This window comes from Thermobia domestica, chromosome 12 (assembly GCF_964235325.1).
Source record: "Thermobia domestica chromosome 12, izTheDome1.hap1.1, whole genome shotgun sequence".
Taxonomy (NCBI): Eukaryota; Metazoa; Arthropoda; class Insecta; order Zygentoma; family Lepismatidae; genus Thermobia; species Thermobia domestica.
The window spans coordinates 166530580-166542909 of record NC_137465.1 but is presented as its reverse complement, the minus strand read 5'-3'; the positions used below and the strand labels follow the sequence as shown (position 1 = coordinate 166542909).

The window sequence follows — 12330 nt, the reverse complement described above, 5'->3', positions numbered from 1 at the left end:
TAATTTTAATTATATATCTTCACTTAAGCTACTTACTATAATAATAATAATAATAATAATAATAATAATAATAATAATAATAATAATAATAATATAAGAAGAAGAATGGATATTTCAAAATCGTTTCATTGTTATTCCTATAGACTTCCTATAATGAAATATTATTTATTGAAGTGTGTTGCAAGTAATTCAGGATTTGAATAGGATAATAGAATTATTAATTTTCTCTAACAAACTTGGGGCTGCGGTGGCTCGGTGGTAGGGCGTTCACCTCTGGCGCATGGGGTTCTTGGTTCGATCCCAGCTCGTGCCAAGTGAGCTTTGTGGTGAACAAACACTGTGTGATTGGTTTTTCTCGGGTTCTCCCGTTTCCTCCTACTTCCTTCATTCTACCATTTCCTTCAATTCTCATCATTACTTTCCCCTTTTGCCTAGCCGACATGAATGTAGGACGTAAAACGTAAAAGATTTCATTTCATTTTTTCTTTAACAACCTTTCAAGTTATTTTTTTAAAGCACAATTTTCTTTCACCCAAAATATCAATAAAGTGTTTAATCGTTAATATGCGCAAGGAAAATGTGAGGAGCATTTCATACTACTGTTGCTAATTCCGTGATTATAAAGTGGAAATAGATTAGATTAAATTAGAATAAGTAACCATAATACTCTTGAGTATTTACTTAATGGAATTCGTGAAATCTATTTAAAGAACATATATAAAGAGAAATAAAATAAAAGATACAGACCACTAAATCCCTAAACCTTTCCATTTATAAAAGTAAATCAAATAATGTTATAATTATTACTAAAACGTTTATTTATGAAATAATAACTAGATTATAAAAGGTGTTTCCAGAAAACTTCGAGATAAAACTTACCCCCAAGGTTAAACTAACCCTTGTTGATTTTTCATTTGAAATGAATGTCATAGTGTAAAGTTAATATTGTTTTTATTTATACAGTCTACTATCAGGAAATTTATCTGAATATTCTATTTTAGAAAATTGTCTGGAGAACTCATCTCAAAAATAAACCGTCTCTTGTGGATATTTTTCAGACGAAACGACTCACACAAACTATAGAGTTGTTTAAGAAACATAACAAAATCGGCTGATGAGCTTTAAGGAAACTAACTGAAAATAAAATTTAGATTTTTGAGTTTAGGGCTCATCCCATTTCAGCAGTGTGGCTGTGTGAGACGTGGACCTATAGCTTAAACTGGGATCCGAACCATATAAACTCTCACTGGAAATCGAACTCGGGTCTCCCACGTCGAAGGCGCCTTGGGAGACTTGGATGCCTTTGACGTGGGAGACCCGGATTCGATTCCCGACGGGAGCTCATGTGACAAAGCTTAAAACTCCAAAAACAAGCTACGTGTGCAATATCTTCAGGAGAAACTGCTTAGGCATATTGTAAGAGTTGTTAGTGAAATATTTATTTATGAAATTAGTGCAAAATGGCTTCAGCAGTGTTTGATAACACTATCTGAAAAAAACTCGTAACAAGAACACATAACCCTCTGCTTTTTCAGAAGAAATAACTTCAGAAGAATACTGTAAGGTTGTTATGTTTTTTTTTCTTCAAATGAGAACAAAGCCGGCTGAGTAGTGTTTGAGAAAATCACCCGAATAAAATTCACCACGAAAGTAAACTACACCATGACCTTTTCCGACAAAACCCTTCCTCACCCACCTTATTCCCCTGATGTCTCTCTCACTTACTACAACCTCTTCTGGGATTTCGACCACTATTTAGGGAGAAAGAATTTCTCTAATCATCGGGCGTTGCAACAGGTGGTTAAGAACTTCGCCATACTGTAAACTCTAGAACTTCGCCATGGAATCCAATGCTTGGCAGAGAGATGTCAAGAGTGTGTGACTATTTTGATTAATGAGGCATAGTAGTCTTTATATATATATATATATATATATATATATATATATATATATATATATATATATATATATATATATATGCCTTTCAAAATGACGCATCAGGGATGGACATTTCATTCACACCATTCTAATACTTACAAATTAGAAAAAGGAAAATGCATGACAGTGAAAACTAGAGGTATTGAGGCATCAAATTTAACAGTAATTTTAACAATAGTGTAGAATCGAGTGTCATTTTTAACATTTCATCGATGCAAATGAAAATTTGTTAGGAATGTAATAAAACGTGGAAGTGTCAGGCAGAATATATATTTCCCTTTTTTCCTTTTTTTCTTTCAATTTCCTTTCCTTTCTTCTTGTACGTAATATTTTAGCCGAGTGATAAAAGATAGAGAATAGAAACAAGAAGAAAGGAAGATGACATCAAAACGAAGATATTAGTGAAATGACATATTGCAATGTAAAATATCTAAATTTAAAAGAACTTGATTTTATTTTCAGTGAAATTTGCCTTCCTTAAATTCCACATAATTCACGTTAAAATTTCAGGATATTCCTACATCATCAAAACAGGTACAGTCTTTTTTTTTTTAAGGATCGGAATTTAATACGGTGGAATGTCTGGTAATTAGAAACGCTGGATTCATGTCATAAGTGTTCTTGCCATAAATAAAAGTGATGTTTCCTTGATGTGATCATTATAGAAATCTTGTTTTAAACCTTTAATTACAAGTTGCTGTTACCAACAATAAACAAAATATTATACATAAAATGAACAAAATAGATTGATCACAGTTACACAAAGTTTGTGTTTTCTTCGACAGTACAATAAAATTCATCTGATTTTTAAATGAAATGAAATATTTAAGTTTTACATCTCATGGTTATGCCGGTTAGGCTAACGAGACGGTGAGGATTATGAAAAATGATTGAAATGGGGGAATGAACAGATAGTGATAAAGGATCAAGCGCTGGAAGTTTCAATTTCGTCCGCTAGATGTCAATCGCTGTTTGCTGCCATCTACTAGCGAGCTATGTAACTTCTACTACATTTGCTTCAACTGTAGAAAACGGAACATAGAAATCTACCTTTAAAGCTACCATTACCAGTTAAAATCATAACCAAATTGACCCATTAACAAACTCATCCGTAATAACCGCCTCCAGCTACATTTATTACAAAAAGCAGAATTCAGAAACTCGCTTTTTGTTCAAGAGTCATCTTGTGGACTAAGCGACGGACGAAAGGTTATCGTTACCCGTTAGAAAATGTAAACGAAGTAACTCCATTAATGAACTCGGCGGAGATAATCGACCTAACGATCCATTACAATAAGAGAATTGAAAAATTCACTTCCAATCACAAGCTATTATATGGACTCGCATAGTTACGTACTACTAACATTATAATAAATCCCATTTGCGTGATCTCAACTACAGAGAGGCAAAATATGAAATTTCTTTTTCTAAGCCACTCCTGGTAGGGCTATGGAAACACAGATCTTAATGTTCGATTGTATCTACAAAAGTATGTTTTAAAATTTCATATTTCATAATATCTTTTATAAAATCTTCATGGTGGTCCGGAAGTGGGGGTACCCTCGTTTAGTTTCAACAGTATAGTGTTAGTTATGGTAGAATGCCTGTGCACAGTTACGTTGAAGTCTTAAGTCATAAACATCGGTATGATCACCATCCATGTCGTAACAAAGCTGAATTCTGCGCCAAGTTCTCACAGATGTTTTGCGGAGATACTCCTGAGTCACGAGGGTGGAGACGTGTTCTACAGCTGCTCGTAATTCCTGCGTTGTGTGATATCGAGTGTTTCTTACTTGTTGCTTTATGAAACCCCACAGAGCATTGTCTGGTGTCGTCAGATCGGGACTTCTTGGAGGCCAGGCAAAGGGAACTAGTGAAGATGCACAACCTCTTCCAATCCAGCGGCCCAGGAAACGTAGATTCAGATAATTGCGCACGTGAATCGCAAAGTGCGCTGGTGCTCCATCCTGGTGTATCACAACAGTGTCTTTGATACCATTTTCTTCCAGTTGAGACACCAACCACTCATGAAGCATCTCCAGGTGAGAATGATCTAAAATAATCAGAAAAAACACCCATTATGGGTACGCCCACTTCCGGACCACGCTGTATGTATCGCATTCCTTTTGTGAAACTCAGTTACGGGAACCCGGGTTCGATTTTCGGTTAGGGAATATTGAAAAGGTTGAATGCATTACAGTGGTTTTAATTCCATCTTAAATAGTAGATCCACATTTCTTGCCGCATCATTGCTTAAAGGGACGCTAAATTCCAATGCAACCAACTAATTTACATTACTTTACATCTTGATACTTCTTACCAGTTCCCTGGTTTTATATTCCACTTTTCCGCTTTCCATGATCTTGCCCTATCTTAATAGGAATTTCTGATCCTACTCTCCTTCTAATCTCAACATTTTATCCTCAGTTTCAGTACAAAGTTGCTAAATACTACCCGTGCTATTTACACGAACAATTACAATAAAACAACAAGAAATATTTAAAAAATGTTTTTCCTGGGAAATTCGTACGCTGTGTGGAAAAATAGTATAGAGAAGTTGAAAACCTATTATGTTTGCTTTCCAAAATTAAGTTTTTGAACATTTTGGTCTTTGATTCTTTTAAAAGACTTTAAAGAGAATAAAATAAACTGAATCCCAACTCAAGTTATATGTTGTTTAGAACATTTTCGATTTCCATAGGCACCGAGAGGTCAGTGGTGAGATTCGTCCCCTTCACCTGTGCATACATCTATGACTGCGACCAGCCAAAGGTAATCCTTTCACCATCTTACATAGATCTACAACATAACATGTAACGAACTTAAAGTGAAAAGTGTGATTTCAGTAATTGCTGTTAATATTCGAGACTAGGCTTGGTTTTGCTTTGATGTCGTCACGAAATAGTCTTTGTCTCGCTACCATCCCTCCTAAGATTGGGCATTTTCTGAATAAACAAGTGAGTATTGCTTCACAGTGTGAAACTAAGACCTCCAAACTGTATGAATTCAATATTCCAACTTGAAGTAGTGCATCTAGAAATACTGGTTGCAATAGAGTAATAAGTTGTTTCTCGGACATTGAAATAATATCAAAAAGTCATTACTCACTTTCTCTTTATGTTCTTGTTTAATTGCGATAAAATCTGCAACAAAAAATAGTTTATTTCAACTACTTCCTCTTTGAATAGAGGGCTAAAGGAGAAGATACCACCTATCGTTGTGACATTGAATCAACTGCAGAAAACTGTTTCTTGATATCTTTCACCATTTTTGCTGTACGGAAATCAGTATTGAAACCGAAAAACAATAGTAAATTTGTGCCACTTGTGGTTTTGGTAGAATGTAGTGGATAATTATGATAATATTGTCTTGGGACGTTGAATCGTTTGCAAACAACCGCTTCTCTCTATCAATTAACGTATTTTTTTAATGTATCAATCATGGAGGAGATGGAACCTGTTCTTCGGACACTGAATCAATTGCAAAAACTGCATTTTGGTAGCATTTACCGTTTTTATTCTACGAAAACATTATTGAAACCGGAAGTAATACACAGAGAAAAATCGTTCTCCGGACAGCGGTATATTGTACAAATATACGGTATCCTCTTGCTTACTATAGAAATCAGTACGGAGCATACGTTATCCGTATGCTACATAGGCACTGCCCTTAGATGTTACATCTTGCCGTTGCAGGATGTCTGACATCTAACAGTTTTCCGTATATCACATGCATATACTTATGTTACCTTCGTCAGCTATATGTTATATACGTCCATTTGTATGTGAGAGCCTGACCGCCTACATTGTTTCATACGGAAAGTACGTATAGATGGAACACTTATGTAGAAAGTATTATAAAACATGCCTTTTCAGTTATACGTCTGGTGTACGTTGAGTCCAAAAACTACAGGAATGACGCATATAACCTATATTTTTAAGTACGCCACCTACAATTTTTTTCTCAGTGTAGTACATTTGAACCACTTCCGTTTTTCGTAGAGTGTTGTGGACCCACATGATATGCTGTCTTGAGATGATAAATCGTTTGCAGAAAACTTCTTCCTCCTATCTGTTACCATTTGCATTCTAATGCGATAAATGTTGAAACCGGCATTGAAACCAGAAGTAATAGTAAGTTTGGATCACTTCCGTTTTCCATAGAGTGTGTTGGAGATATTCATGATAAATTGTTGAGACGCTGAATCGTATGCAGAAAACTGCTTCTCGTTATCTGTTACCGTTTTCTTTCTATGACGGTAAAAATTGTTAAAACCAGTATTGAATCCGGAAATACTAGTAAATTTGAACCACCTTCGGTTTGGGTAGAGTATTCTGGATGGTCGTGATATGTTGTCTTGAGGCACTGAATACCGCTTCCTGCTGTCTGTTACTGTTTTCGTTGTATGGTAATAAACGTTAAAAGCAGAAATCGCTAATTTGAATCACTTTTGTTTTGAATAGAGAGTTAACTGAAGAGATGGAACCTATCCTTGAGACACTGAAACGAGTGTTATAAAAGAAAACTCATCTCGACGATATCTCTCATCGTTTTTTAGCTTTGATACCTGTCGACGAACAGACGGACGGACGAAGCGATAAAGCCGTTTTATAAGACTTTAGACACTTCTGCATAGCACAGTTTGGAAGTCTAAAAATCAAAACTTTTATTACATAATATAGTAATTACTCACTTTCATAATATTTTGCCTCTCTCTAATTATAACTATTAGTAAAGACAACTTAGGATGTAATTTCAAAGTGACTTAACAGAATTGAGTTAAATGTTTAATGGACAGATAAGTTAAGTAACTTCAATGTTAACAATGTAAATCCAGAAAAATAGTTTGTGAGCGGCTTCACTTAGAATAACCTAGTATTTTTTTTAAAAAATCACTAGACTTTTGAGGAGACTTGAAGCTTATACGCACAGGAATGACTAACATTAGATTTTCTTTTTTAAAAAAGAAGTCATTCAATTTGGGTGGGCTTCAGCCTGGAAACCCAAATCCCGTAAATATTCCACTGATTACGTTTGGGATGATATTCTTGGACATCGAGACCAACCAAAGCAAATCAGTTCACGGGGATTTTTTCTGTTCCTGAGTTGGCATTTTTGTGGGGCATATACTAAACTATCAGAACGTGGTTCCTGTGACGGTGGCAGAAAATACATAATGTTCTTTACAAATATCGATAATTCACACAAAGTACTGATACCGGCAAAATCATTCTATTATAATATCAATATTTGTAGACTGCATGCAGCTTTATGTAGGGAAGGGAAAACATTAAAAATAAACATTATGTTCATATGTTGAACATACTTTTTTTGTATGTTGTGCAAAGTATCCCAACCTATGGGGTTACTTTGAACCAAAGATTATATTTCAATAACTATGGTCATACTGAATGTTTACTAATGAACTTACATTAATGTTTTCCTTATATATCTAGCTATTATATTCAATTTGGGTGGACTTCAGCCTGGAAGTGTTCTAAATCATTTCGTTTGTGAGTTGCATGCGATCTTCTTTAAAATTCCTTAAATCTTGTGTAAAGTAACCCCGGCTTACGGTACTGATTTCTTTCTTAACCCTTTAACTGGCATATTTTTATAAAAATGCGTACTCTCAGGTGACAGACGTAGTACTATGTCGTAGCTACAAGGCTTGGAACTTCAAGTCATACTGTCCGAATTCTCATTACCATCATCACTATATTCAATTTCTGAACCATTTTCTGACGTCTCTGGATCACTTTCATTATCTGTATTTCATCATCTAGTCATCCATATTGTCATCTGAATCGTCATCTTCAAGCGGTCGACGCATTGTCTTTTCATCACACACCTCTTCTTTCTGCTTGTGGACGTCATTTTTACTTTGTAGAACTAAGAAACAATGATGTATGTTTCACACAAACAACAACAGCACAAAAGAATAAACAATATACGTTACAAAGATGTCTCCATCTCACCAAGACGTTTACTACTGTTTTGAAAGGCAGTTTCTGCTTCTTATATTGCAGCAGCAATGTTCTTCTTATGCTATCTTTTATTCATAAAGCCAATGTTGTTGGCACATTATGGGCATTCAAAGCCATCTATTAATTTGTTTCCGATTTAAATGTAAGAAGAAAAATTTCCAAGAGAGACCTTCGTCATTGCCACCTTTAACATTAATGATTTTTTTAGTCAAGACTTAGTACCATGTCGTAGAAATTTCCACTGCACATATGGCATGACGTAGTACTGCGTCATAACCAGTTAAAAGGGTTAATTTCATCTAAAAAATTATCATAACCCTCCCCATCACGGGAGATTCACGGAGAGTGTGACACAACATTTAATTCATATTTATTATTTGAAGTAGCTTTTGTAATGACTTGCGTATATTTAATTGTTGATAAGTGGTTTCTTTTATTGTATTCCTACTGGCATTTTATAAATTAAAAAATTTTATACTATGAATTACATGATACTAAAACAGTGTTTGAGGTCTAATATTTGAGTGAAGTAGAGTTGATCACGAGTCCCGTCTCATCTCGAAAACGAGATGAGATTTGTTATTTTTTTCGTTTCGTTGTCTCGAATTTAAAAACATATATCACTCGTTCCGATTTAAGTCTCATTTCCGAGACGAGACATAAGATCAGTCGATATTAGTACTCTTAAAATTAATTCAAATATTAGTTATTCGAACATTTTTCTGCTGTTATTCGAATATTCGAATAGTCGATTATTTGCTTTGAATATTCGAATGTATGATTCTAATTTTCGAATAAGAAATCATTCGAATTTAAACAGCAATAGTTGAGATGTCCAACTGCAGGGTTCGAGTACAGAATACTCCGTATTGCGAAGTAACAACGCTAAATACTAATGTAGCTCGGTATAAAATTTGAAGTGAAAAATGTTTATCGTCTGGCAAATATAGCTTATATCAGTGGTTCTGAAAGTGGGGCCCGCGACGCACAAAAATTGCAATAAGTTGTAATAAAATGGAACTCACAGCTGTTATGCAAGAAGTATTTTAAAGATTAAGGAACTGTAGCTGTGGACAGTACGAGTAGAAAACAATAACTATCCATCATTTCCAGTGCTTAAGGATTTCATTGGTTCTTCAGGTGAAAAATTATCTGCTGGAATGCACAAAATACTTATAGCACACTTAAAAGTATTAGCTGCAAGTTTTCGAGAATATTTCCCTGTTAGTTATTAAGTAATATTCATGTTCACGTTCACATATAAATAATTATTTATTAAAAGAAGAAGGAGCAAAATGTCACCAAGAATTTAGAGCTAAAACATCTTTGACGAAAAAAAGAAAAGTGACACGCAGGAATGCTTAACTTTGTATTGCTCAACTTGTTCTGTCGGACAAGGAATATGAGAAAAAAAATAAAGATACGGCGTGAAGGATAAAGTCAATGAAAATTATATGAATGTCAGACATACTTAACCCGTCAAATGTGTTTAATTCATCTTTAATTCTTTCATGTTCGACTAGAAGAAAGTATTACAAAATATTCTTTACCAGTAAAAGTAGTTAAATGTTGCAACGAAAATTGATTTTTTTTTCTTATTGTAATTCTGTCCAAGTACAAAAGATAAGAATAAACTTTATCTTAAGCTCTGCTGAAACTTGACATAAAATGTCTAAACATCCTAACATACAATAAATATTCTGGAATTGTATGACGTATGATAAATAATTTATGTATGTTTATGATTACAGGAAATAGGTTTTTATGTAGATAGTAAAAAAATTAACTGAAGTTTTACTGTTTAAGGTCCCACGTTTATGTCTGTTGGGCTAAGACAGACGGATGCTTTAGGCAAGTGAATGATGATGAGAGAATTTGTAGAACGAAAATGTGGGAGGAAACGGAAGTGCCCATAGAAAACCCACGGAGATGGTGTTGTCCACTACCAACTTACTTGGCCAGGGATCAAACCAAGTATCTCATTCACCAGACGTAAGCGCTCTTACCACTGAGCCACCGTGCCCTCTTCCCCCGTAGGTAGTAGACTAATGGCCCGGCATTATGCATACAAAAAGGGAAAGTGCAACAGAGAAAGAAGTATGGTACCAGCTTTTTGGTATCTAAAACAGCCCTTTAATCATAAGTAATTCTGAACTTCAAAAAGAACAGAAAATAACACATTAAAATGTGTGTAAGTGGAAAATATGCAGTACCGGTACATAAAATAATCCATTAAGTATTGTTTTTAAATTTAAAAAAATATCCTAAGGTGAAACTCGTTTGAAGTTTTGTTTGTTATTACCAGTGTCGTATTTATGGGGGTGGCTATCGGGTTCAAGCCCCGCCCCCCCGAAATAAATTTGATAATTTGTCGGCACCCAAATATAGGTGCTTATTCACGTGTTGTGCAATAGCAAATGAAAATGAAATGAAATTTTTGAGTTTTATGTCCCATGGTTATGCCGGTTAGGCTAAAGGAGACGGTGATCATGAGAGATGAATGAAATGGTGGAATGAAGAAAGTGGGAGGAAACGGGAGAACCCCGAGAAAACCCACGCACACGGTGTTTGTCCAAAACAAAGTTCACTTGGCGGGAGCAGGGTTTGAACCCGAGACCCCAGGCACCAGAAGTGAACGCTCTACCACTGAGCCACCGCGGCCTCGCTGTTGTGCAATAGCCTCCCCGAAACAAAATCCTTAATACGCCACTGGTTATTACACTTAATTTAATGCATTTTGAGTGTATCATTGCTTGATTTCAAATAGATCAATGGAATTTTACGTGTTTCTGTGTGCACTGTGCTGAAAAGTGAAAGAAATAACAAGTGTTTTGTAAAGAATGTTTTTCTTTGTAGGCACTAGCTCAGGAAGGCACTGCATGGACACAAGTAAACGAACAAAGTCTAAGTTTAGAAACAAAACGTGTAAATAAAAGTCAAATGTCATGAAGCTAAAACGGGAAAAGTTTCGCTTTATTTTCTTCGCTTTAACATATCACGCATACAGATACACTCACACATATACATACACACGCAAACGCACACAAGTGCAAAAGTATACTACCGCACTATGACCTTGTTCCTGCAAAGCTTTTGAATGAAGGGGGGAAAAATGTTACGGTTTACAATAAGAAAATATTTTCACAGATTCTTGTTATTGAACAGTGACAACATTCACGAGTCCTTTCATTGATGTGATGGCAAAAAAATAATTTAAAACACAAAGCACACACAGTATAAGAATCCTACCTTTGGCTGGAAACTGCTTTGAAAGATTGAAAACGTGTGTGTTATATCACTCGAGGATGCTGGGGCACTGGAGCAAAGCGATGACTGGAGCTCGCCAACACACGGGCGGGCTGGTTGCTAGGCAACTGGGGATGCGCGGCAGAATCGACCGCACGCGGGAGCAGTGGCCGAAATCTGCGACTGAACCGTCTCCGTCTCAACTCCAGGGACGCCGGTTGCTCTGCCTGCAAACCGCCAGCATCGCCACCTGATATTACATGCACAGACACACACATACACAAAGAGAGGGGGGGTGAGGACGTGTATGTAAATCTCTATAGCCAGACAGCCCCCACGGGTTGAAAAGTTTACGCTTAAGATAATTCAAATGTCAAACTCAAAGTTAGATTCTCTTTCACAAAAGCCTCTATGTGTGCAAACTCATTCTTTGCGTTTCTACTGGGTCAACACCCGCTGAACTCACTGAATTCATATGCAGAAGCGTAAATTTTGGTTAAAAATTAATGAGAAGTAACAAAAGAAAAAGACCTATCGTACAAAGATTTACTAAGGCAATGGTTCAGAAAAAGGGGCCTATGTTTTTATAACTAGAGAGAGACTACTCACTGAATCATTACATATTGATGACGTATTCCAAGAAGGTTTGGTTTCGCATAAAAGCTCAGAAATTTGATAAAATAATACTGTATCTTTTGCAACTTCTGAAAAACCACTGTATTTATTTTAATGGGTAATTAGGGGGCGGGGTGGCTCAGTGGTAAAGCGTTCACCTCCGGTGCTTGGGGTCCCTGGTTCGATTCCAGCTCGCGCCGTGTGGACTTTGTGGTGGACAAACACCGTGCTCGTTGGTTTTCCCTGGGTTCTCCCGTTTCCTCCCACTTTCTTCATTTCATTCATTTCTCATCATCACCGTCTCCTTTAGCCTAACCGGCATAACCGTGGGACGTAAAACTGAAATATTTCATTTAATGGGTAATTATTGTATAGAGGAATAAAATTTCACATTGTTCTTGATTTCCATTTACATTTACACTGAAAATAAATTAGTGAACAATAGAAACTCAATCTTTTTTTGTAGTTTTACTTACATTTAATAAAAAACATGATAATCTTACCTTCATTCAATAATATAGTTCCGAATAGACATATTGGAAAC

The 12330-nt window shown here is 35.8% G+C and overlaps 1 protein-coding gene across 2 annotated transcripts in view; it reads right to left on the bottom strand.

Moving 5' to 3' along the window:
* The window catches only part of Pde6 (phosphodiesterase 6), a 557480-nt gene extending 546156 nt beyond the window's left edge, over window positions 1-11324 (bottom strand). For both annotated transcript variants that reach the window (XM_081734379.1, XM_081734380.1), the window contains exon 1: window positions 11175-11324. The gene's annotated coding sequence lies outside the window, so the exon portion shown is untranslated. The remainder of the gene's footprint in view (window positions 1-11174) is intronic.
* Window positions 11325-12330: the final 1006 nt, after the last annotated feature.